Source organism: Hetaerina americana, unplaced genomic scaffold, assembly GCF_022747635.1.
Source record: "Hetaerina americana unplaced genomic scaffold, ioHetAmer1.1.p SCAF_35, whole genome shotgun sequence".
In the NCBI taxonomy this organism is placed as follows: domain Eukaryota; kingdom Metazoa; phylum Arthropoda; class Insecta; order Odonata; family Calopterygidae; genus Hetaerina; species Hetaerina americana.
This window is the reverse complement of record NW_027286930.1, coordinates 4,786,778-4,813,783: the sequence shown is the minus strand read 5'-3', so window position 1 is coordinate 4,813,783 and position 27,006 is coordinate 4,786,778.

The window sequence follows — 27,006 nt, the reverse complement described above, 5'->3', positions numbered from 1 at the left end:
TGATGTGTGTCTTTAGTGGTTTTAGAGTGTAGTAAGTTATAGAATATTGCATTAAGTATTCAGTAAATTCAGTATTTTACCGCGTACTGTTATTAGTTCTTTGAATTTAATAGGTACTGATATTTATTGTGATTAATCCTCAACTTATACATTTTAACTTATGATACCGAAGAAATCATTACGGTCCCTCATTACAACGATAGATTGCACCAATCGGAGAAGTGACAGACTGCACCGTGAATAGATTCAGGGACTCTTTATGCCCTCATGTGATTCACCATTACAGGAAAAACAAAACTTAACAACGAAAAAACGACGGCTGATGAACCTAGCTGCGAACCACCTACTCCGAATACTTACATACATAGTTACTGAAGGCTGGTGACCTAACACCCTCTGCTACACACCTTTTGTGTGATTTATTGGGTACGAAATAGGCTTAGAGGATAATGTCTTTAGTCACGCGGATATTCTGAAAAGTTCTCGTCCTAATGATTAAAATGGCTATTTATATTTTCAATAGTGTATTATTTTTCAGCAAATTGCCTTTAATATTAATACATTTCATCCAGCAGTGTTTCAGTGCCATCATCCTGTCTCTGCAGTGCTTTTTAAATTGAAGGAGAAGAGGTTCAATACACATTTACAATCCCCGAATGAATTTCGGTAGGCATTAGACATTCATTTACGAAGAATTTTATCACCGCACGATACTTTCCATTTCTAAAAACGCACACACGCCGCAAATGGTTCAAACGACTACCTACAGCAAAATTCTGGGCGGAATAACTTGCCATTTTACACGAAGACTACTCATAGTTGTGCCAATATGAGAGAAGAAAAACATGCGAGTACGAGTAATGTCATATTTGGGTGAGGCCGATAACTTTTCAGACCACCCTCGCGTCTGGTGAACATTATTTCACCTGAATAATGAACAAAAACTATTTCCTAGAGGATTTAACGGGCTTCAAACATGTTTTAACTCCTAATCCACCCTTATCAAGGCTCTCGTTATCAAGAAGCGTTAGTTTACAAGTCAAAAATGGACACTAATAAATAATTATCATATTGCCATAGCTGTCACCGCCTAACCGTTTGTCTCTATTCATCACCACGTTTGTGCAAGCTGATTCGCCCACAGAATTAGGTTACTAGTAATTCCAATTCCCGTTAAATTCTAGAATACATAATTGACTTTAATCCTTACCTCTGGGAACGCTTTCTCTAACGTAGGCAACATTCAAAGATATGTTAATTATCTTCTACTTGTTTACCAATATTCGCATTACTTCTCTAGATGCCAACTCTCTTCCTGTTTTTCTTGAACTCAAATATTCACCTTCAGCAGTTGTCCTCAGGCCTTGTTGATGTTTATCGGTTTTATCAGTTTATAATCTCTATGCTCACATATGCTAGTGCTTTACTCTTTGTCGTGATCAGAATCAAAATAGCACGAACGAGGCCTTCTGACCAAGTTCCTTCCTGACGAATGTGAGAAAATATCCCACAAAAATCTCTTACTTCCATTTGTTCTAGAGCACTTTAGTAATTATGTGACGTATCATCTGCTTCATCTGTTTTACCCCCTACTCAAAGCTCTCCTCATTCAAGTATCATTTTATATCAAAGCCTATACATGGACTGATTAGTTTAATTTTCTTAGTACCTACTTGTTGCTGGTATACTTTATAATGTACATGTATTGCCTCATTAAAGTCCTATCATTTTACGCGCGTCCACTTTTCACTTTATAGCTCAATTCTATATCGTCCATTACATTGCCATTCCTCCATGTTTGTATCGAATGTCGAATAAATGCATTTACTTTATCATTTTTGAAGTTTATCGTTTGATTCTCTTCACATTTTTCTTCTTTTTTCGTGTCCACCTTCATCCATTTTCCTAATATGCTCCTCAATAATCTGTCATGTAATACCAATATTTCCTGATTATTTCCGTATGTAAATTAGCTATTATTTCCTCCACAGTTCTCGTTCTTGCGTTTTGATCTTTCCGCTGTATTCCGTAGCTTCGTCTCGCTTGGAATTCTATTAACCTATTCTTTATTTTGCATTTTTTAAATTAAATTTTCTACGTTTCCCCTTTTCACTCTCCTTCCCGTTTTAATCTCCTGAATTTAGTGACCGCCCATAACCTTTCTTTTTTTCCTCTTCGGCAAACTTAATTGAATATACATCCTGCCCCCCGGGAAACTGTTAGAATAGAAGGACGCTTATCCATAGACTTAATTTACCGGGTGTGTGCATTATCGCCATAGGCAATCTACCTGTGAGAATGGGAATTACGTTATTAACACGATTTAAAGTTTTAGAAAAATACAAATCATGCGATGTTAACTCACACAAAAGAATGGCAACACAGTGAAAAGATACGGGAAATTGATCGGTCGATTTAAAAAATCATTTTTCTCTTGCACATTGCGAGATCCGACAGTACGAAGCATAAATTTCGGAATACTAGTCTTCTCAAATGTTTTAAGTCACCACTCAGCCATACTCATTGACCTAACACCCCCAGACACACGACCTCTTGGTGGTTTGTAGGGTACAATGTAGTTGTATTAGAGGTAAGATAAGAACAGCACTCAGCAATTGTTACGCAGTTATGATCGCGTGAACTTCCTCGTATTGGACCTGTCTTACTATATCTTTCTTTTATTGATACTACCAGCCGTCATGCTGTCGAAAAGGGTCGCTCCTCCTTCATCTTCTAGGCTCACCTAAAATTATCCCCTCTTTTGCGGCCCTTAACATCCCATTGCGTCCTAACGTCTCACCCTGAGATGTTCCCTGAGATCTTAGAATTTCACGCAGCAACTTCCTCCCTTATCTGGTCTTTTGAAAACTTCGCCGTAAGACTTCCTCTCTGTCCAAATTATTTTCTCAATTCTTCTCCATGCTCCATTCTTAAAAATATCCGAGTTAGAACTGGTTATCAGGCTAAATTAGCCCTAATAATTGTATGCGATAAATTGGAAACGCGTTTAATAAATAGTTCTGCTACTATCAGTTCTACAGGAACTTATTTTTGATCAACCAAGTTAGATAATAGGATAGCCATTGGTGGGAGGGCCAGGAAGCTGCTGCTCTCCAAAAATAAGCTGCCATGAGTAATAAGCCACAAAACCTTCTCGGTAAATAGGCGTGTGAAATGGGTAAGGCAGTTTTGAAATGCCATATAACTTTTGGCTTGATCCAACTGTATTCCTAAATGTGGCGATTCAATTAATTGTTACAACTACTGTCATTTTAATATACATATACATAAATCTACCCGAAGGTTGGTTTGATAGGTGAAGGCAGGCCCTTGTGCCACCTGTAGTTTTCCATGAGGATGTGGAATCCCGAAAAGTTACATCTCGGGACGATGGAAAGTGTGCTTAGAGGCGTCAATCCGCATCGAAACCAGACCCTCCGTACAGTATCGCAGCGCTCTACTCACAGGGCTGTATCGCCCCCTTTTAAAACACGATTGATCAAACTCTTTCAAAATGATTGCTATATTTAGGATAGCGAAATGCAACGATAAATTACTTTGATTATTATATTAGATTATTATATTACAATATATTGATTTAGAACAACCTTTAGTTAAAAATGTGATAGGCCAGAGTTTCGTATTCAACTGTTAGTAAATTGTCATAATATTGTTACTTAAATTTAAGCGTCGGTTAGATTTTCTGATAATTAACTTACTCAGACTTTAATCGGTGAGTCATAATACCGTCTCTAAGTAAAGTAAATTTAGTATGGAATATTCATGGGAAAGTCTGCGAATATTGTTCGCATCTACAGCCTTAGTGAACGAAAACTCCTTCCCTTCTAAAAAGGGGGAACAACACTGAAACATTATCTCATTGCATGAGGAAGAAATAGCTGTCTCTTCCTAATTATTTTCCTTCAGCCTCCGTCCAAAGGATTTTAGGATCGGATCCATGCGATAAAAAATCCATTCCGCAATGGAAAGTTAATATAAAAAATATATTACGACCCGGATGTTTCGCAGAAATTTCGTGTGCCGGGCCGCCAACTAAGAGCCCGTTTATGCGCAGCGTTGCAAACATTTCTGGAGCGCTCGGGGGATTCACTCGTCATTCACAGCGGGGATTGCGTTGTTGCACCTTTTACGCCGGCTTCGAAATTCTATTAATATTCAATTTTTGCTTCACGTTAAAAAGACACAGCGTCTCCCCGCGTTACATAACCTCACGGAAACTGCTTCGGGGTGCCCTTTTCCTCCCCTAAATATTTAATGCCAATCACGGCTACACGAACAGTCCTTGGCTCGCGCGATTTCCAGAACGCTGCGGAGGGGTTGGGCTTTGAACGCAAAGGGAAAGCGCGTTAGAGGGTATCGAGTAAGTATGCGGAGGGAGGGGCGCCGAAGGTCGGAAGTCGAGGTGCCGGCGGGGGAAGGTGAGGGTCGCAGAGGGGGATTTTTCTGGGGCGGCGAAAATGTAAACGGGAGAGGGAAGAAAGTGCGCAAGGCTAGAAAGTGGGGGTCGGGAGGGAGGATAGGTCTCTAGGGTTGTTTTTTGCTCGGGGAAGGGGGGATGAGTGGGATGGGAACTGAAAGACCGCGCGGAACCTTATTACACCCGCACCCGCGTAAAATAAAATAAGGAACCAGCGTTGCCGGGGAATGGAGCGCGGAAGGTTGTAGGAGATGGGCCCAAGGGGTCCAATGAAGGTTGAGGGATGAAAGGGAAGGCGGGGAAGGGAGTGAGGGTAGGAGCAGCTTGACCCGAGGTCACGGAAGCGGGAAACGAAATCGAAAACGGGCGACCTGGAAGGAGAAGGTCAGCGCAGGAGGTTGTCTCTCTGGCCTCGCGAAGATGATTTCAGTCGGATGCTCATGGGGGAAGGGAAGCCGCCCTTAAGCGGTCAGAAATCATTCACTTCATCGCAGAATAGCCAAATCGCAATTGATAATTTATACAAGGGGACAATGGCTGTCGCATTGTGCGCTAATACAGTCCCAGCGAGTTAGAGTCATATTAATCCAAGAAAATAATCAGAGCGATAATTATTCCCAATTACCACCAATTTAGGGTGGTCCTATTGCAGATTTTTTATGTGATTTCTTCCGACTCTTTCAATCCTACCCTGGCTGCTTATTCGCCAAGAAAGGCGAACTACTGCCAGTGTTCAGAGACTTCAAAATTATGATCGTGATTCACTTTCATTTTATGTACAGCTGCCATCATAATGGCGGATTTACTGATGGCAAAATTGAAATTATCCTGGATTGCAGAGCGTAGTTTATAAAACCAAACCATTGGTTTTCCCATTTATAATTTCTGATGGAGGCAAATATTACCGCCCAGTGAAAAATGTACATTGATTCTCTTATCCTTGAATTCTCTATGATCTTACAAATTTGATAAAATACGTACCTTATTTCATTCAATGAATCAGTATGTAAAATATGCTCACATAATGCATCTATTATTTCCATAGTTATTTGCCACTAATTTTCTTATTCAAAGAAACTGCGGTAAATGCCGCAACAGTTGCTTTAGCGGAGTCATTTGCCGGTGTGGACACGAATGCGAAAGATTTTAGAACAATAAGTTTCTTTGGCGGTAGGCTGAAACGTTGAGGTCCAAACTCGTCCTAATTGCAGATTTTCTCGGACTTGATGCGTCTCTCCTTGACGCCTTGCGCAATTTTACTCTGCACGATAGGGCGTTCTGGCGTCTCAATATCGGTGTGCCACACTACCCATGTTGCCAAATTGATAATTACAAGCTGATACTGCCTTTGTTTGAGGTGGAAATTTGCGATTAAAAAAGTGACATTTCGTAGAATTTCCATATAATTTTTAAACGTGTTTTAAACTCGGAAAATTGATTAAACGACTTGAAGAAAAGTCCGCGATAATAACGCTGATATTGTCTTTAATCTTTCCTCTAATTTTTTCAAGTATGTGGCCACTAGTTTTATATTATTGCTTCCATTTCAGTCACATTATTTTATGACAAGCCTTTCTGATTGAGTTTTCGTTTTTATTTGACCTAATATCTACCTGTATTTCACTGTTAATACGATACCTTTAATAAGGATGACATTAAACTACATGTAGATGGTGGTTATTACCAATCACTTATTGCCACCTAACAGCTTTACAATAACCAAGATCGCATTATCAACTCTTTGTACAAGACCTTGATAATTTCCTTGACATTATTGTAATTGCTGATACCAATTTTCGTGTCGTGGACGCTTTCGTTTAAGACTGTAGGTCAGCATCATACTTAAGTATCACACAAATTTCTAATTACGTTGAAAGCTCTCATATGTGTTTATATATGTATATACTTTCCTGTGTATGTATGCATATATATATATATATATATATATATATATACTCGTGTGTGTATATATATATATATATATATATATATATATATCGTGTGTATATACTATATATATATATACATATATACACACACACACATATATATATATATATATATATATATATATACACATTTATATATATATATTTTTTATTTTTTTTTAAGGTAATCTACCGGTTAAGGTAGGTTTTTGGATGGACACAACTACCAAACAAATATTTTATTACTCCTAACAAAACACAAAATCCATCATCCTACTCTATATCAGGTCCCTCTTCATCTCTGAGTACTTTCTTCCTCCCTTCATCCCGTCCAACATCCCTATCCTGTTCCTTCCCTTTCCTATTTTGCCCAACATTCTACCCTCTATCACAGTCTTCAACATCCCACTGCCGGTCAGCACCCCCTTCATCCACTTTTCCTGCCTCCATAGGATTGCTCCCAACAAACCCCTCTCTTCGCCCACCATACCGAGTACTTCCTCATTTGTTTTCTTCTCTGTCCATTTCACCTTCTACATTCTTCTCCACACCCACATTTCAAAAGCCTCCAATCTACGTCTATCCTCCTGCTTCAATGACCACGTTTCCGCACCGTACATAGCTACGCTCCATATCAAAGTTTTTACGAGTCTTTTCTTAACATCCTTACTCAAAGTCCCTGTCATCAACTCCCTCCTCCTTGTGAAAGCCTCTTTGCCTTGCGCAATTCTTCTCCTTACGTCCCTACTACTTTGACCGTGTTGGTCCAAAACACTACCGAGATACGTAAACAGCTCTACCTGCTCTAGTTTTTGCCCTCCTACTTTAATGTTAAGCTTAGCCTTTTTCTTTCTAGAAAATCGCATAACCTTTGTTTTATTAATATTGATTCTCATCCCATACCTGTCGCACTGAATTTACAATTCACTAAGCAATGCTTGCAGCCCCTTGGCTGACTGACAAACTAAAGCTTGGTCATCAGCAAACCTAACTGATTTTACGAATTCCCCGCCCACCTTCATTCCTACCTCCAGTTCTTCCCATGCCTCTTTGATCATTTCCTCTGCATACAGGTTGAACAGCAACGGTGATAATGGGCAACCCTGCCTTACACCTCTTCCTAACACTGCCCAACCGGACTCCCCGTTCCCCACTCGCACCTGAGCAGTCTGAGACATGTACAGGTTGCGGATTAGCCTCCTTTCCCTCCAATCTATTCCTATTTTCTGCAGAATACTCATTAGTTTTTCCCAATTCACTCTATCAAACGCTTTTTCGAAATCTACGAAACAGGCAAATACCTCCTGATTGTGTTCTATATACCTCTCGATTAATAATCTCATTACTGCAATGGCATCACGCGTACCTCTCCCCTTCCTAAACCCAAACTGATCATCCCCTAAGTAATCATTTGCCCTACTCTCTATCCTTTTGTTTATGATCCTGAGAACAACTTTAGCTGCGTGGGATATAAAACTAATTGTCCTATAGTCCTCACATGACGTGGCCTTTACCTTTTTCGGAATAGGAACTAAAACTGATCTCACAAAGTCTTCCGGCCAGATTCCCTCCTCATAAATGCTACGGATCAGCCCATATAGCCTCTTCCTCCCACATTTTCCTAAGCATTTTAAAAGTTCCACGGGAATGTTATCTACCCCCACGGCCTTATTTAGTTTCATCTCCCTTAATGCCCTTTCTATCTCATTGTCTAGTATGCCTGGACCTAAGCTGTCTTCCTCTACGTCATTTTCTTTTTCAATGTCCAACTTTGTTGGTCATATATATATATATATATATATATATATATATATATATATATATATATATATATATATATATTGCATATAGATATGTATGAATTAGCGCATACTTACGTTTTTATATGCAAATTAAATAATGGCGCATAATATTTTGAAAAATCTAGAAATATATTGATATTCTCAGTAAATTCTAAGCCCCTTAAAACCACAGTATTTAAAAATTCATCCATAACATTCATTTAAAATTTTCATGGGAGACGGTACAAGATCCTACGAGTAAGCTTTACCCATTAGGGTGGTAAGTGTAGTTCCTTCCTTTCCTTGCGCCGCAAGTTTCTGGTAACCAAAAGAATCGCATCGCCCGAATTTTAGAAGGTGTGAATTTTTATAATTTAAAGCAGTTGAACTTTGTATGATAGGTCTGGATTAGTTCAACTATATTAGATATTTTTAGAGTTAAATCCATAAAAAATAATAATAGTTCCAACTTTAGATGAAATCCCTGTTCGGAATATTGGCATTCAGTAATTCAGTCTATGAGAACACTTCCATGTATATGTGGCTTGGTTAATTAGAGTAGTGTCACTTCGTACAGGGTAGCGATCCTGTACTAAGTGACGCTGCACTAAGTAACCACGGACTATGGAACCTTGGTCGTTCACGTGCTCAAGCGGTACCATTACAATTGTTTATATGGGCCATCCGTCTCACTAGAAACCGCAGGATTAACTGCTCCCTTACTCCTGGGATTAGCATCAAAAGATGTTTGGTATTATTGCAATTATTGCGCTGATAAATTTTGGGTTTTACAAATTAAAATTTTTAATGAAATTTATGTCCTCATACGTATGTGAACATAAGATCTTTTAAATTGACAATGATAATCGACACTTTCCTTTTGACATCACATTAAAGTTTTTTGAGAAGTTAACAACCAGAAGACATACGGTTAACGCTTTATACTCATGGGAGCCTGCTTGTGGTGCTGGAAATTTCAGGATCAGTTAAGTGCACCATATTGCCTCCAGATAAAATTTATGCTGCGATCGCGCATTGCGTCATCGTCTTATATTTATCAGCTAACGAGCTCGAGCCACTTAAGCAATATGATTAGATGGGAGCCTACTCGATGCTCTCAAAACACATTACAGAATCATATTTTCATCATATGATTAATATAAATGGGCTTATACTTGAAAATACTAGTATTTCGGAAAACCCGTTTTCACTCATGTTTACTTAAAAATGGAAGCTTTCGCATGGGGGAAAATAGGCCGTGAATATTTGTCATTTAGTGAGAGGAAAGAATTGGCGAAATAGGTTTGGTGTAGGTAAGAGCTTATTAGATGCATTGATCCATTGCTGGGCTTCATGTGTAGACGTACGATTTGCGCTGAATTTCCGTTCTAGTTAAAATTTTTTATACATGTTATGGCTCGCACGTGCTATTTGAAACCTCATGTTTACATAAATGCGAGAGCTTTCATGGAGTAAAAATCGTCCGTATAAACTGAGTTTCGGGCCCATATCTCTCCATTTTCGACCTAGTGCTTTGGCTAGTTAAGCTTTCGAAATCCGCTTATGATCATCAGGTTCGAATCGTAATCTAGGTGAATAATTTTGGCACTATGAAATTCTTTTATTTTTGGGCCTACGTACGGGTGACTCTGCTAAAGTTACTGCAGTGGCATTTCTCTGAGTTTGATATTTGCAATATTGATGTCAGAGCAATTTTAATTTGTTGGTTGTTTAAAGTTTAGCTGAATGAGATGAATCTTAACACTCGCTGAGAGTGTTTCTGGGAAATGCTTCTCTTTGAAATGTATATTCATTAGTGAAAGCAACTTGGTGGTGCCTCAGAAAGGCTGACTACATGCTTTCTTCGCGAATGAGAATATGCTTGGCCCCGTGAATTCTGAAAATTTCGAGCCTCTAAATAATTTAAGGAAGGCGCTATGCCCTGGAAGTGAGATTGTTTTTCTCGGGATTAGGTCAGCAAACAAAGGCGGGAAGAAACTCTCTTCTCAATTTGAGGAAAGGTAAACACCGGGCGGTTGATATTGCAGGAAAGAAATGCGTCCTACTCCTGAAGTTATCACTTCCCCTGATTTTCGTTCGGCGTGTCGTTAATTTAAAGCGGTGGAAGGAAAGATAAAAAAAATCTGAATTTATTCCACATTTTTTGTCTCCTCAATGCAGTTGATTTGTAAAACTCTCAGGTTGGTGCATTTTTTCTGTAATCGCTTAACTGGATGCGTAAAACAATATATTTTCTCCCCGATCGGCCTCTATAACGTCGTTTCATCGCTCATTTAATAACCCTGCGATTGTTCTCACTCCGCTTAAAACTCTCCGAAATTGTATCCATTCGCACTTAAAGGGTAAGGGTCCGTGCAGTATCCTCAATACAATTAGTGAGGGTCCGTAATCGCATCGAGCGACTTGCATTATCCATCCACTGTAATCACCCCTCGCCGAGGGAGTGCTTATTCCCCGCAGAAAAGCAAATCTAACTACATAGCACCCGGGCAAACACGCCACTCAGTTTGGAGCCCTTAATTCCTCCGACGGAATCCCCCTTGCCACTTTGTAATTAATTGGAGGTCGTAGGTAATCCAGTGCCCTATTGAGTCGAGATTGAATTTCAGGCAAATGCGCCGAATGGGACGATCATCGCATCAGTTGGTGCCACTAGCGATTTTATCTGCACTTGTGTCATGTCCTAAGATTGTTTCAATGTCTCCAGGATAGATTTAATATATATTTAATTCACTTAGCCATCCCTCAATCAATTCTTGTAAAGCATTGTATGAGTTGCTCTAGGTACTTGATGTACACGCTGACTGAGCCTCAAGGCGCAAACGTGAAAAGTCTGACCGAAAAAAAGTTTGGAGGAAGCTAAAGAAATGGGTGTTTCTGTCTTTTTCACTGTAAATCGATGATTGGGATCAATTTGTTAGTTTCTCTTATATCTCCTTAAAGTTGAAAACTACATTATGGTGCCGCGGAATGTGAGTTGAGTGATTTTAGCTGGCACCTAAGTTTTATTCAACTTCGCCATCTAAATTTAAAAATTAAATGCTTTAAAATCTGAACTTAAGTGTGTATTTAATTATTTCTCCTTCTAAATTATAGTCAAGCCTGAAAAATCGATATTTTAAAAGAAAATACAGTTGTCCTTTTCACCTTACACATCTAATGACTTTCCTCTGTCAGCATCATATTCACAAGTATTTGCTACAAGCGGGTTCCTAAGCATAAAAATGCCAATGCAATCGTGAGGCTAAATAAGTTATATACTTACATGGTAAATTAAATTGTGACAGTTTTAAGTAGGTTTTTAAAATGCTTCTATAACGTAAAGCTTTTGATTTACCTTTACTCAATGTTTGACCCCTTACGTGTATTTGCACTAGATGGGCAATCTATCGAAAGGACTATCTCCGCTTAAAGATAGAAGTATCGGACTTTCTTGTATAAATTACACGTACCTCAGGACAAGGCCAAAGGGAGAAGTATGGTATGAAGTTTAACCACTAGAAATCCAGAGTAACGAGATTCTGAAGAAGTAGGACATCTAAGTTAAATATTAATGCGGTCGAGAATAAACTAGAGCAGGTTGAGCATTAAACGTATTTGGGCGAGGTTTTCAAGGAAAATGGCCGTGGTTTCAAGGAAATGAGGAGGAAAATTGAGTTTGCCTAAGAAGCGTCAGTAAGAAGAAGGCAAATGATGCCGTATACGCTAAGTAAAGACGCTAAGAAAAGATAAGTAAAAACTAATATTGAGCAGATCATGGTATGGATTCATAACCAAACCTTTGGGGAAAGAGAATGGGCATAGGTTGGAGACTTAGAACTGAGAAAATAAGTTGGACAGAGAGGAAGACAAACGATGAAGTTTGAAATATGGTTAGAGAAGGGAGGAAGTTGTTCGGTCAAATCCGAAAAAGACAGAAAAAGTAGGAGGAAATACTGAGAGTTAACGGAATTTTGACGGTAATGATACATGCAGAAAGGGGATTGTTCGGCAAGCGGAGAAAAATAAGGATTTTAAGCAATTAGCTTCTTCAGCGAAAGTAAATGCAGAATTTGGAAATAATTTAGGAACCCCATGCTACGCATGTTACTTAATAGTTACTTGGGGTTGCCCAAAATATAAATTCCTTAGGAACACCCCTATTACAGATGGTCACTAGACATGCGTAGTTGAGTTTGCCAATTCTCTTAGGGAAATCTGACGAAGCAGTTCACCTTGTTTATCACACTCTACTCCAGTCTTTGCTCGGAAAAAATCCGGATGCGATCTAAGAAATGGATTTTGAAAGGCATGTTACATATCATGTGGTCTCGTAGGATTTTGAAAGATAGTCCACTATATATTTTTAGTTGTCAGCTCTTTTCTACATAAAGTTCCTGGAGGGTTTTTCGAAAAACTCCCATTAAGTTAGGTAGGTTTGACCACCGAGATAAAATAGAAGAGACGCCTTCACAGACTGTTTCTAGTGCTCATTATTCCCTCGCACAATATGCAATCGAAAAATCGAACTCAAGTGTCCGTAACAATTAATTTAAAGGTTATATTTATTGATTTAGTCAAAAAATTGTTCTCCGATGCACGGCATGCACTTGTGTATGTGCACGAGGGTTTTTTACCTTGGCAAATATATATTATAATGAATATCATCATAATCAGTATTTAAATTCTAAGATTTGTTTACTGTACGCATTTCCTCCTATCAGTGTCATTCCCTCACCTCCTGATAGTATCTCCGTTTTACACCCTTCTTAATCTGTTCTTTGTCTCTTGGTCTTCCTCGCAGGGTCTTCCCTTCCGTCATGTTTCTAACTAATGTGCTATTCATCTAGTTCTTCTTTACCTTAAAGTCTTTACCTCTATATTGTCCTTTCATCTTCTGCTCTTCTATATACTTCTTCATCCCTCACTTTATCTGTCCATTTAATCTTCAGTATTCTCCGCCAGCTTCATGTTTCAAAGACTTTGCGGGTCGCTTTCAAATGTGCCAAGTCTCTGATATTTGTACAAGGTCTGTTTCGAAAAAAAGATGAGACGATTTGAATAAATACTTTATTTTATTAGTAACCCTTTAATCATGCTTGTCGCTATCAAAATACAGTCCTTTGCTGCCAATAAAATTCTCCCTGAGTTTTTTCCAGCCTTCGAATGCCATCTTGAGCGCTTCTTTCGGGATATCCTTTAAGTCTGCGGTACAATATTTGTAAGATGTCTTCAAGTTTCAAATCGGCATCCTTTCAAGGTGGATTTCAACTTAGGAAATAGGCAAAAGTCCGTTGGAGCAAGAGCCGGAGAATAGGGTGGCAGGGGATCACCGGTGTGCTGTTTTAGGCCAAAAATTCAGCAACAATCAATCATGTGTACGCCGGTGCGTTATCGTGATGAAAGCACTAAGACTTGTTTTTCCACATTTGTGGTCTCTTTCACAACGTGGGGTGTCTTAAACTTCTCATATCCTCTATATAGTGCTACCATTCACTGTTTGTCCTGGTCTTCCACTTCTCGGCTCTTCATCGGTCGAGGTTTGTACAAACTGGAAGCGGTTGTACCAACGAAAGCACTGTCCCCAACTTATAGGATTATGCCGAATGCCTCATAAATCATTACGTAAGTTTCAGTTGCTCTTTTTCCGAGGTTAAAATTAAATTTAATGCCCACGCGCTTCTTCTCAAACACCTTCATTCTCACTAACATAAGAATGTATACATCAAGCTCAGACAAGAATCGCTGTCGTGCGGAGACAAGTCGAGATAGGGTAACGGGTGAGGTAGTGTTTTACTTCTCGCATATGGCACTAGAAGGCAATAATTCACTGATTTTGATCGGTCTAGCCGTTCGCAGCAGTAGAAATACCAGTCTCATCTTTTTTTGTACAGACCTTGTAGTGCCGTATGGATATTTTGATGAACTGCTTCCTTCTTTGCAACCTCAGGTCCTTTGTATATGCCTAGTAGTTGCATCTTCTTTCTGAGCGCCAACATAATTTGAGCTTTCTTCGGTCGATGTTGGTCGAACTTCGTCAACCCCAATTTATACTGCCGCCCTGGTTGATGGAGTCTACTTACTCTTTTTTCACTTCTCAAGTTGTGATATCTGCCTTCAGTTTCTCACATAACGTGTACATGAGCTAATATCTGTGCATCTATAGTTGGTGCGCCGACACTCCCCACCACACGCTCATGCGGCGGTTTCGAGGGCATTTTTTGGATTGGAGTAGCAAATTTGGTGTCTCAAGGACTCATTAACTAACCTGTGGGGAATCTGACGCGAATGACACATAAAAATGTGCCCCAAAACTTAATTAGTGGCTGAAAACGTTTCCGTAAATTGAATTTTCCCTTGCCATAAATGGAGCATGTATTCAGATTGTTTCTAGTGCAGTGACACTTGTTATTCCGAGCATTATCAACTGCCCGCTGAACTACGCAAATAGCCGCTCATGACTTTGAGAATCACAGCGTAAGATGTGTACAGAAGGAACTAGAAAGGGATACTGGCGTGGAAGAAAATAAGTGAAACTTAAAGCTAACTCTAAGTCCAGCGTCACATGACGCACATTAAATGTATCAGTATTTTCTTAGAAGTTCGCGCTGCACAAAGATCTGTTCAAAAAATTTGGAATTTCGAAAAAATTTGAATAAATATTTCTATTATCACAATTGAAATTGACAAGAGTATTTCTTATCAATCATTTTATTACTTAAAACTGCGTTGAAAAAAATACCCCTCCAAAACGCTCTATTACTGTGTTATGCAAACGAATATAGGATATTAGGGAGTAGTAACTTTAAAGCAATATTTGATAAAAAGACTCAAAGGCTATTACAGAAATTAAAGAAAAAAATATTAATTCTTGTGGGTTTCCTCATGACATTCCTTTTTTAAATAGCGTTAGATTAAAAAAGTAGTTGTTGCTTCAGTCTTCATGATACTTTCAAAATGCAGGGAATACACGTTTGTGTATTCAGAAAAGAAAAACAAGAATTGCCATAGTAAGTAAGACAGTTTAAAAAATATAGCAATAAGTTAAAGAGTGACTTCTAAGGAGGATAGCCAAGGTTTGGAGGTATCATTGAAAGTCTTACCTTCGCTGGCTTTTCTATCCGGCCATGGTACTGTTCAATGCGCCATATAATTCAATAATATAACATTCTGGAGTTAATGCACCCGACTAGACCAGTTTTTATGGAGTTCTGGAAATTTACGACTTTCGAAGTGAAATGTAATCAGCGGCCGTCGTTTCCGAGGCGATAATAAGTTAAAGCGTACTAATAGACGGGAGAAGTGTCTTCAAGCTTACTTTTTCTATCATAATTGCTCATCCACCGAAGCCAAGAAGAATAAATTGACATGAATTATTGGCTGAAAATGCAGACAAGATTGTGTGGTACAAGTGCACTTAAAGGCGGGTTTTCTGACAGCTAGGACGAGGCCATAAATATTATCCTGGGGAGAGAGAGAGAACTGAGCAAAAAAGAACGGCGGAGTCGAGAATTCCTCCGGGAAGCCAGTAAAATAAATACATCAGCTTCGCACATAAAATCGAAGAATTTATTTTTCGAAACAGTACTCTGAGCATTCCTTATATTGTAATGAAGAGGAATATGATTTTCTCAAAATTATAAGTTTTACGAGCGTCTTCCGCGGGATTTGATACTCATAAAGGGGATGTTTTATCGCTTTTAGTACCTCCCCTTGTTGGGTATAAATATGTTGCCCAGCGAGTTTGCCCGTGGAAATTACCTTTTAAAATAAGTGGAATTCCTTGTTGATAGAATTAAGCAATATTTTGCATGTTATTTTTCTTTATCTACTATTTTAAGATATTTAATATACAAAATTTCAGTCGATGAGAATCGATGGAAAATAATATTTTGTTGTAGTTAACCCAACCTATCACCGGAGGAAAATCATGGAGTATTTTGTTTTACTTAAAACATGTTAATATCGATCATTTATTTGCTAACTAGTATGTTTAATTTTGAACGAATGTCTTTATATTTTTAAAACATCAAAGATTGTTTAAAAACGCGGAGAAAAATATGAAAATGATATTGTTTTACCCTTTGAGTTCTCATAATTAGTTTATTGCTTTGAAAGCGTTGTTTTTTGTTGATTTCCTATGCTAATTTCTCTTGTTTAAATGATGTTATGCTTGCATCATTTAATGTTGCAAAAGAGCAGTACGCCAAATTGTTGAAAAGCATTAATGCCTGAGGATAGTTAGTTATGAATAAAGACGCGTCAAAAACCTCCATTAAGTATTAAACGAATTTTACACATGCACACATCGGTATATGACCTTTAAGTAGACATGAGAACATGTGGAATAATGGACCAATGCGCGAGTTAGTAGATAATTAAAATAAGATATGGAATTAAGATTATATGCTTCAGGTTGGCGTATGGACATTAGCTAATCCAACAGTACAATTCCGCTCCCATGAACGGTATATACATGCAATTATATTCCACAGCTTCAAAATATTGACCGGACCAAACAATTTAATCAAGGGGATATTTGATTTCGGGATTCATTGTTAGAACTTCGATACTAACTCGCATTTTTTATCCAAGGCGTGCATCGATTTGATAAAGATGAGATGGCGTATCCCTCAGGATGCATGTGAAGCAATACATGGGTCAACGTTTCTATCACGTTGCAGTGATATATTCCATACGCTGTCACTGTCGAACCATCTCAGCTTGTGATCCTTGTAACTTAGATTTATTTGAATATTACCTTTTCATTCAAATTGTGGTAGGCATAATTAATTTGCATATTTTAAGGATATTGATTAATAGAATACTTTTTAAATATATTCTTTAGCAAAGGTTTTTCTCCTCAGCTATTTAAAACTGGATACCTCATCATTTTGCGATCATATCACACTTTAATATGATCAGCTGCGGCCTTTCAACAACCTCGGATATTTACTACAATATTTATAACGTAATAAAGTTATTTCTAAAGAGAAAAAAAACGTTTACTCTTAAAAGTAGATTTAGTTAATTTCAACTTCCTTTTGTTGGTTCTCTAATTTTCATCGCAGAATAATAAAATCGTTTTAAGTTATATATTATACGACTAATATTTTGTAGCGAGGGAGAAATTATAATATTAAGGCTTCATTTCATTCCGAACACCGTTAATCAGGTTAGAATTCTAAACACAATGCGGTGAAAGTGATTGAATTATGAACTACTTTGCATTATTTGCACGAAATGAATTTCCGAAATTAAGATGCATGGTCAAACGTGCAATTACATTTTGGAAAGCGTATGGGGAATGGCATTCAAAATAATTAACCGGAAAAAATATTGTTTATTGAGTTTCGTATTTGCAGCCTTTTCATGAACGAAAATAAAGCCCTGGTTTGGTTGTAATTAAATCCCCAAGATTGTCAAATTTTAGAGGGGAAGTGTAGTGATGGCCCTTTTTGGACGTTTACCTCAGGAGTATTTGAATTGTGTATTAAGGGGTTAAGTGTAGAGAGGTTGTCACTAAGAAGAAAGAGTAGATGAATTACATGAACATTCAGGAAAGATAATTAGGAATGTGCCAAGACGTAAACGCCTGATGACGATTTAGGAATGCTGAATGATTGCGGAGAGAGCATGCTCGTAATGACTAGCCACCACTTAAAACAGCATAACTTGCGAAAAGGCTTTTGGATAATTTCCGGAAGAAAAGGAAAGTACCCATTAGATTGCGTTATAGTTAGACATAGTTATAAGAACAGTGGTATCAAGACCTTAGAGATTTTAGGGGGAGGATAAATATTCCCATTATGCTTAAGTCTTTATAAAATAATATTTAAAATATAAAAGGCTTAGAAGAGATAGGGAAATGCGAGACTGGAATGCTGAAGGCTTTAAAGGAGTTAAATTGGAAAGGGATATGAACAAGCGCTTACAAAAATCTAAATGAGGTTAAAGGATGGGAACTTTTGAGGAAAGGTGAGGGTACCTTAAAAATGGATTAGAAAAAAAAGCAGCAAAGAAAAGAGTAGGAATGGTAAACATTGAGAGAATCAAGCAGCTTTGAACCATGGCATAAATGATTAGGAGGTAGAGAAGGGGATGGAAGGATGCTAACACGGAAGAAGGGAGATGAAAGTGCAAAGAATTAGATAACAAACTTAGTCAAGAAACTAATCGGACCGAAGTAACTTGGTGGAAATAGCAGTGCGAGGGCATGAAAATATGTCAGATACAGGGAATGCAGAAGCGTGGAGATAAGAGAATTTTAAGGATATTTAAAGGAGAAACGTTACGCACTATAAGACTTAAAACGGATGTGTTATTCATGGAACCGAAGCGGGTCAGGGAAGAAGAATACGTAAAAGGTTTTTACCGTAAATAATTTAAGCTCATTGGTTTAGTCAAAGAGAGAGAATGCGTTTTTGACGACGATTATTACTAGAGCCAGGAAAATTAGAGACGTATCGAAATGGGAAAATCGCTGCAGGATATGAAGGCGATTAATCTTCGTGAACAAATGAGACCTCCGCAGAATCATCAGTAACGATACATTTCTTGCAACGAAAAATCAAAAAAAGAATCTTCAATCCTTTTATACTCGGAGTATGACAATCAGACTCGCACCAAATCTGTTGTCTCACAGAATTATCAAAACATTCATCCAGACAACGACTTGAAGGCATTTGGGATGTGGATGATAGAGTCGTTGATGTGGGATGATACTTATTTTCGGGTTTCTTGTCGATGAAAAAGAATGAAACTTCATTAATAAGGGTTAAACCGTTACTCTCTGTTGAACTCCTGATTTGGTCACGCTCTAGGATTTAGGTAATAGTGATTTTGATTGGGCGAATTATCATTGTTTAGCCTACCAGCAGACCCTATGGACGATTGGATAATTTTTTACGTAAACCTATAGTTGACTGTGACTAATTTCAGTTTAAAGCGACATTTAATTGAGAAAATAGATTGTAATGCATTGTTATCCGACGCGGAAGTTTCACTCTCCTTACCCTCTGCGTGTTTGAAGATGGAGGACAATCGGTGGCGCCTGGTTGGCCCAGTGAACTGGCGCCTGAGCGGCAGGTGGTAGGAGAAAGAGAGAGAGATAGGGTCGGAAGGAGGGAGGAGCGTGGAACAATTAGTGGAACACTGTAGGGATATGCATGTATTCCAAATGGAATAAGGAAATCCGGTAATACTTAGCGGCCTATCTACCGGCAAAGTGTCTGCATCACGCAAATATGCGTACGTGTAAAATCCATGTCAAAGTATTTATCGAGCTTAATGTTTCGCTACGAGGGGCATAGAGATTTAAAATAAAATTTCAGTCATAAAGATGATTATTTTAAGTTCAGATAACTTTTAGCTATAGTCCGAAATGACAGAAAGTCCATGCATATTTCTGTATAGACTATTCTAACTATTCTATATATAAAGGCAGGGGTGACACCACTGACTAACATTAGCTACTACTGTCGCGTCTCCAACATTACCAAGATTTCGTGCCCTCTCGACGTCATATAATATTCATGCCGTCAAAAATTGTGTGGAATTATGTGAAAGCATATGTTTGATGTTTGATGGATTGGAATCAGAAGTGTATCAAAGCAGTAAAACTAATTCTCAATAATGGCGGAGAGAGATGATATAGGTCGAGGCCGAAAGTGACGAGTTCTTTATGGTGTTTCGAGGTAATCAAAGCTTATATTGATCCGCTAACCTTTTGTCGAGGACGTTTTTATTTATTGTTCGAAAGGTCTCTTCTTTGTTCCTCTTCAACTGCATCACTAACCTCAGGAAGCGCATAGTCTCCCTCAGCAATGGGGTGATGAGCGAAAAATCGCTCTGCGGCATGTTCACCTGTACTCCTGATCTCCAGTGATGACGATTGTATGGTTATACACATGCCTTCTTGAGTTAATTTGGGCTGTGAAGGGAATGCTTACAGTATTATTCACAGATTGGGAACGATATCTCAAATCATACGTAATTTCAATCGCCAATATGGGACTCAATACAAAGAGCGTGCATGCTGATATGTTTAATTCTTGCGTTTGTGAATACATTACCTTTCTTTTGATAAATCACCTAATAGTGACCCCAGATGCATTTGGCGCAGTAAAGATATGTCCTCTAAAGGTATCCATGAACTTTCGACGCGCTACACCCCTTGCTTCCCGTGGCATGGTGACTGCATATGAAAATTATGTAAGTGAGAACCTTTTTAAACAAAATGACGACATAATAAATATTTATGTTTTTAAATTTTCATTTGACTATTCCTCGTATATGGTTTTGGGCTTTCTCTTTTACATTAGCAAGTTGGAATCAATGAGAAACAGAACCGGCATTGTTTAATGTTCGTGTTTATCGCGCCTAGTGAGTTTTAAGCAATAGGTTACCATGTACTGTCAGTTCTATGCGAGGCGCCGTGGTTTGCCATAACGATTATCATTATTGAAATTGTAGAAGCAGTCGAGACATTCGTACACTGGCTGATAATTAATCCTTAATTACTTCATAAAATGCTAGGCCAATAATTTTATTGCGCAACAACGATGCCGCATTTAAACGCAATGCACTGCATATTCGAGTGGCGTCGCGTGCTAAGTTGACCGTACTTCGCACCCGAACGCTCTACCGTGGACACGACATATGGGACCCGAGAAGGAAAGTTTAACCGGGGTCTTTTCGCTTTTTAACGGGAGTGGCAATGCGCGTTGTACGGCGGACGACGCAGGATGCCATCATCCCCCGAGAAACACCCGCGGGTGTCGTGTGAGAAGATGAGACCAGATGCCCCACCACCTCAAACCCCTCTCCCCCTCGACTCGCTCTCCTCCCCCCTTCGCACGCACCCCTCCGGCGACGACGCCACCATTCCCTCCGGAAGCGGCGCCTGCCGCTCGCCCGTCGGAACACACACCGTCCCTCGCGATCGAGTGACGAGAGGCGTAGTGAGAGGGAGAGGGGAAGGGGGGTCCATACGGCTACGAATGCCGTGGGGGTGGTATCCGAGGCTGAAGAGCGGGAGGTGTGGAAGGACTGCGTATTGCCGGAGGGGGAATCCAGAGAGGCGCAAAGGGGCTGGAAGAGGAGGGGAGCAAACCGCAAAAGGTGTCGGTCGCGATGTGTGGCGCCGGGACGAAACGCGAGGGGAGAGAGAGGAACAGTTGGGGAGGGGGGTGTCCGTACGACCGAGTGGACACGGGCGGACACGAGAGGGGCGTGCCCCGTGGATAGGTGAGCTCGAGGGAGAAGGGGGGACGTAAAGGGGTTGCTTTAGAGGTCGGGAGTGGCATAGGGATGGTCACGAAGTTGGGGCGGACGTAGGGGAGGGGTTATCGAAGAGGATTTGAAGGGGGGATAGGAGAGGAATAACGCGGGGATTGAGGCGGCTGGAGCATCGAGTGAAGCGGTAGCGCAAACGAAGTGGGTTTATGTGTACAAAATTGGGTCCATACGGCTGCAGCGCACTCCGATTTCCATCCCATAGTAAAGTACCTATGCTTGTAACACTGGGAATTGCCGTTGGTGCTTGATCAAAATGTCTGCCTCTAGACCACGTTTCCTAAAGGAATGCGTCCTTTGAATGAACGAAAGGAATGACATCTAATAATGTTTTCTTTACAATTTACGAATTGAAATTGAGGTTTAAATGCCATTGTTTGTTTCCATGAACTATCCACCGCCATAATCAACCCGAAGGTTGGCTTGTTAGGAGAGGTTTTGAATAAAATGTACACATCGAGGCTTGGAGGCTAGTTTCATATTCCTTTGGCGCCCGTGGTTTTTCCCCAAGGATATTATTATTAGTATTGGTCTCTGGGACTGATGTAAGTTTTCGATGAACCGACACACTGCTTTTTATTGTATTTCTAAGCCCTGACTATCTCTGCACCAAATGTACCTACATTTCATGCTACATTTAAGCCACAAAAACCACGAAAACATCATATTTAGCCAAGCATACTTTCTACTTCCGTCTAACTTACCTGTCTGTCTTTTCCTTCCTGTGCATCGGTTTTCCTAGTATCGCCACTTAGTTACGAGCACATCTCATTATGTGAGAGCAATAACCAAGCTTTTTAAAGTCAAGTAGACGGATCATGATATTCCTGAGTGAAATAGTTGCGTGGATAACGAAATTAAACCGTGAATATATTTGCAACCATGCGAAGTGTTACCCTGACGGCTGAAGAGGTTTTCACCATGTGCGAAAATTAAATCTACGCTTTGCTTATCAGAATCTCTTGAATCCCTTTAGCCTACCCTCTTTGAATTTCTCTCAACAGATAAAGTACTCAAAGAAAATCTCACAATTTATGGTACTATCCGAGGGTGTAGGCTGTGATTGAGGGTACTCAGTGGCGTCTCTCTGAATCGAATCTGGGTCTTCCGGCCTGCAGCCCAGGCTCTACCACTGGATTACCATCCCCCATTAGATTAACATTGATTGATACCCTAGGTAATTCTAAAATGGTTATACCTCACCGTCAAGGTGGCTGTATTCAATGGGCGTAACGATCGGCCGACTCAAGATAGTGTTTGGTACCAAACTATACTATTCTTTTTTAGTACGAAAAATTCGTGGGAAAAATCGCAAAAAGCGAGAGTTAGTAGTGCATAAACCGATGACGGTAAGGTTTTCCATCACCAGCTATGACGTTACTTCCTGGTTTCATGATCGATGTTATATCAGCTGATGGTACTCTTTACCTTTTGTGTCAACTTAAAAGACACGTACTGATAATTCACGCCAGATTCGTGTGGCGAGTATGAAACAAATCGCCTCCGTGCTGATTCAGTTTTTACTCGATCGCCTTTTGAGAAATATGGTTTTGGTTGAAGAGATGAAGGCTTACCCTGAGTGGAAGCTCCTATGGAAGTGTCTAGCACCAACTTAAACGTATAATTCGGTTATTGCTTGTTAGATTTTCATTAAATCGTGCAGAATTCATTGTATGTTTTTGATGTTACATTTTTTCCCACTCTGTATTTTTGTTTGCGATTAAAAATTTTCTTTGTAATAAATTGCGGAATGTTCATGTCAGCAATCAATATCACGTGTCCCTTCACATCCTGAATATGATTTTTGCTCTCATTGATGAGAGCAATTGAGAAACTAATTATAAATTTTCAATAAATAAATTTTATGTCAGAAATGAATGTGGGAAAGAAATATGGGTACATCCGCATGAAAAATTATCCGAACGCTCTATCTCGAAAGTCAAGCGAACACAATTTTTACACCTGGTGCCTGGATGTCCTACCGGCATGCTATGCGTCACCTTTTACCTATTTAATGTGACTAATAAATAATAAAATCAATGAACTCAGGCCTCTGAGTTAGATGGATGGTATGTTACTCTCTGCCTATGCAACTCATTTGGCATGCATTTGAAAGTAAACTACTCATTCATTGAGATAAATTTAATGTTTTCAATTCTCCTCTAAACGAACAGGTAGTACGAACAGAAAGTTTAACCGTCTAAGTCAAGTCGCGCTTCCATATTCATATATAGCTTCATATTTTATTTCTTTCCGAAAATAAGCTTCCTACGATGCATGCACGACTGGCGAGAGATGCCTGCATGGAGCTTGCCTTACACGGCTTGTAGTTACCAAAATGTTTGCACAACTACGCTGGGAAATTTTTTTTTGAGAGTGCAATTGTATTCAAAAGTCTGAAATATCGAGAGGCAGAATTTTCGTGGGAAATCAGTGAATTTCGATTCTTCAACTTAGTTTTCTTTTACGGAAATGTCATTACGGACCAAAACTTGAACTGAATTTCCGAAATTTAGCTCAATTTCATAGATATTTGGCATAGAATTTCATGTGCATTTATTTTTTCCCATTTACGATGGTATAAATTTATTTTTATCGTTATATAGAGCAGAATCAGCAGTATATCCTCTAGAATGCAAAATATTTTTCGATACGTCATTGCATACGTCACGTACACTGCTTTACACTTTTTTCCTCTAAATGGCAAAATCACAATAAATAATCCAGGTGTACGTTTTTCGGAAATCAAGCAATGGATAATAACTGATGCTAATTCTTCTTGGAACAAATTATTTACACCCATTAACTATTTCTTAGTTTTGTGGAGGTGTTCATTGGTTTGAATTGAATAACAGAATGGGACATGTCACCACAATTTTAAAAATATACCTGTATATTTGTGAGCTTTGAATAATCTGTTGTTTATTCCCCTGAATCCGTCCAAAATGGCATTTCTTCTCTACGTATTGATTTATTTTAGTGTAAAAATTCTATGCTATGGGGAAAAAATATTTCATACTATGTATAACCAGCCTGGGAGCCTTGGTTAGTGACTCTATGGCCGGGCACGATGAAGGTCACGTGTTCGAGTCCCACTTGGTGATGATCGCAAAATGGTTAATAGATGTTGATTTGGCGGTATTATATGACCACAAACCTCGAAAAACTTTCAGCCCTTACTGCTACTACCGTACAACTAATTTGGAAAGTGATTTCCATGTAACTTTCACATATCACTTTGTACAGTGAATCAGTGACTCCATCAATTACTTTAATATATGCGTTCAGGTATTCTGTTGATTGCTGGAAAAGTGTTAGTGCACTGGTAAGAAGTAGTCATCTAAAAAAATACCTTCTCACTTGTTCTGTCATATATTTTTCCGGTGAGCTTAAACGAGAGGCATTCTTCTTTTGCATCGTAGAAATTTATTTTTCAATATCGTTGAGAGAAATGAAAAAGGTGACTTCAGTGCTCTCTCTTAAAAGTTCTAATTTCCTCTCATTGTTTCCTTTTTGCCTCTGGATATATGTCCCTGAAGTTTACCTTCTTCCTTTCTGAGAGATTTCCTGCCTTGTAAACGACACCATTAACGAAATTGTGTTACCCTTTGTAAGAAGTGCGATAGTACAAAGTCCAAGTTAAATGAATGACTTTTGGCAACATTAATTATTTCTCATTTTGAAGTAATTAATTGCGCTTAATTAATTAAAACACCTGTAATTAATTTTCCGTTTGGTATAATTTCTTTTAATCCCCCTTGAGCACCCTATTTCTTATCTCATCTATATATCGACCCGCGTGATGTATTAAAACAATCCCCTACTCAATGTAATGAGCAGATTTAATTACTAGAGGAAGAAAATTACAGCAGTGGAAATGTATATTGAAATTATTAGTTAATATGGTAACTTTAAGTAGCATTAAAGTGGTAAAGCGTAAATAATTCATTTGCAAGCATTATTTTCAAGTTATCAATGTCAACTTCAAAGTAAAAAGCATGTTGACAACTCGAGACATGCTTCTTGAATACCAGCCCACGGTTTTACTGGAAACTATATTATTTCTTGTGAGCAAACATAGGTCTATATCAAAATCAATAAGTCACGTGTCGAAAATAAGGAATTTAAAAATATAATTTCCTTCTTTCTATCTGTTACATTCATCAATAAAATCTATGAAATCCTAACGGTATACCAACTTGACCACAATATTTGATGACGCCCATGTAAAAAGTTTGAAAATACGTATGCCAATAATTAGACATAAATGTCACTTGCAATAATGACTGGGAATACTTTCTGGGGCCATAGCCGAAATAAGGCAAGTCTCAATCGATCCAGTCAAAACCTGCGACTCCAAGCGTTGGTTTTGGTTATAAATGGAGGAAAGAGATTACTAGCATTCGTGATATTGGTTTTCCTGCATATAAATCTTGTGCTTGGCTCTATGACAATATTTACTTGTATTTTTTCAAGAGCATTCATCTGTTTGACATTATAATTTGATATAATCCAATAGAAAAGAGATGCTGCTTATATTTTTTTGGGTGCTTAATTCACCAAATATCCTCTTGTCAGATTTTTACACGGTGAAATTGGGATGCTTGAGATCGAATTCGACGAAATTTCCAGCGTTGGCCTTAGGTAAAAAAAAAGAAATTTTTTGCATTTTCATCATCAAACGCGATTACCCCGTCAATTTCTGGTTATGAGAAGGTATTTTTTTTCTTTTTTCTTCCGCAATATTCTAAAAGGGGCTAATTAATCCCAAAAATGTTGGCCAAGTTGGCCTGGTAGTAATGGATTAACGTTTGAGCTCTAGTAAACCTATTTTTATTTTAATTAAATATATACCGGCAAAAAACCCTTATTAATGTTACACAGATCATTGATTAAAAACATAAAATCTATTGTTTGTGAAGTACCACTAACGTTTGTTGAGTTATTTGTCTCTTGTACTAGTGCAACGAAGAAGATTTTTACATACCGATAGAAAGAAAATGCGTTTGTTACATCAATCATAGAATTAAACTCTCTGAAAGGTAATTATAATAATGGTTACAATGAAACAGCTCTCAAAATGCCCTTAGTCGTCACTAAAATTTTATTTTAAAACAGTAAAAAGGTTTACTCTGAACTTTGCTTTTATATTTTATTTATTGATTCTGTTCTTAATACTCGATAGCTTTAGAGAAAAACAAAAAAATGCAATCTATCCAGTCAAAATCTGCGCATCCAAGCGTTGGTTTTTCAGGTTTAAATTAGCGCAATCACGGAGCGACGCTCGACGAGACGAATAAAAAAATGTTAATCAAAGACCAAAAACTAACGAATTCACTAACTAGGACGTTTATCTGTGAAAGAGGTGCGAAACTAGGGCAGCGTTATTTTCGTGTGCTCGAGAGGTTTAATTGAAGCGGTGATTTGTGGCACGCACCATCAAAAGACGTGGTATACAAACTGCCTGGGCGAGAGAAGGGGGTGTCGGCATAGAGGAGGGGAGGGAGTGACGAAAAGGGGACGGTGAAAGGAGTAGGAGGAAGCAAGGGGTAAAGGGCAAAAG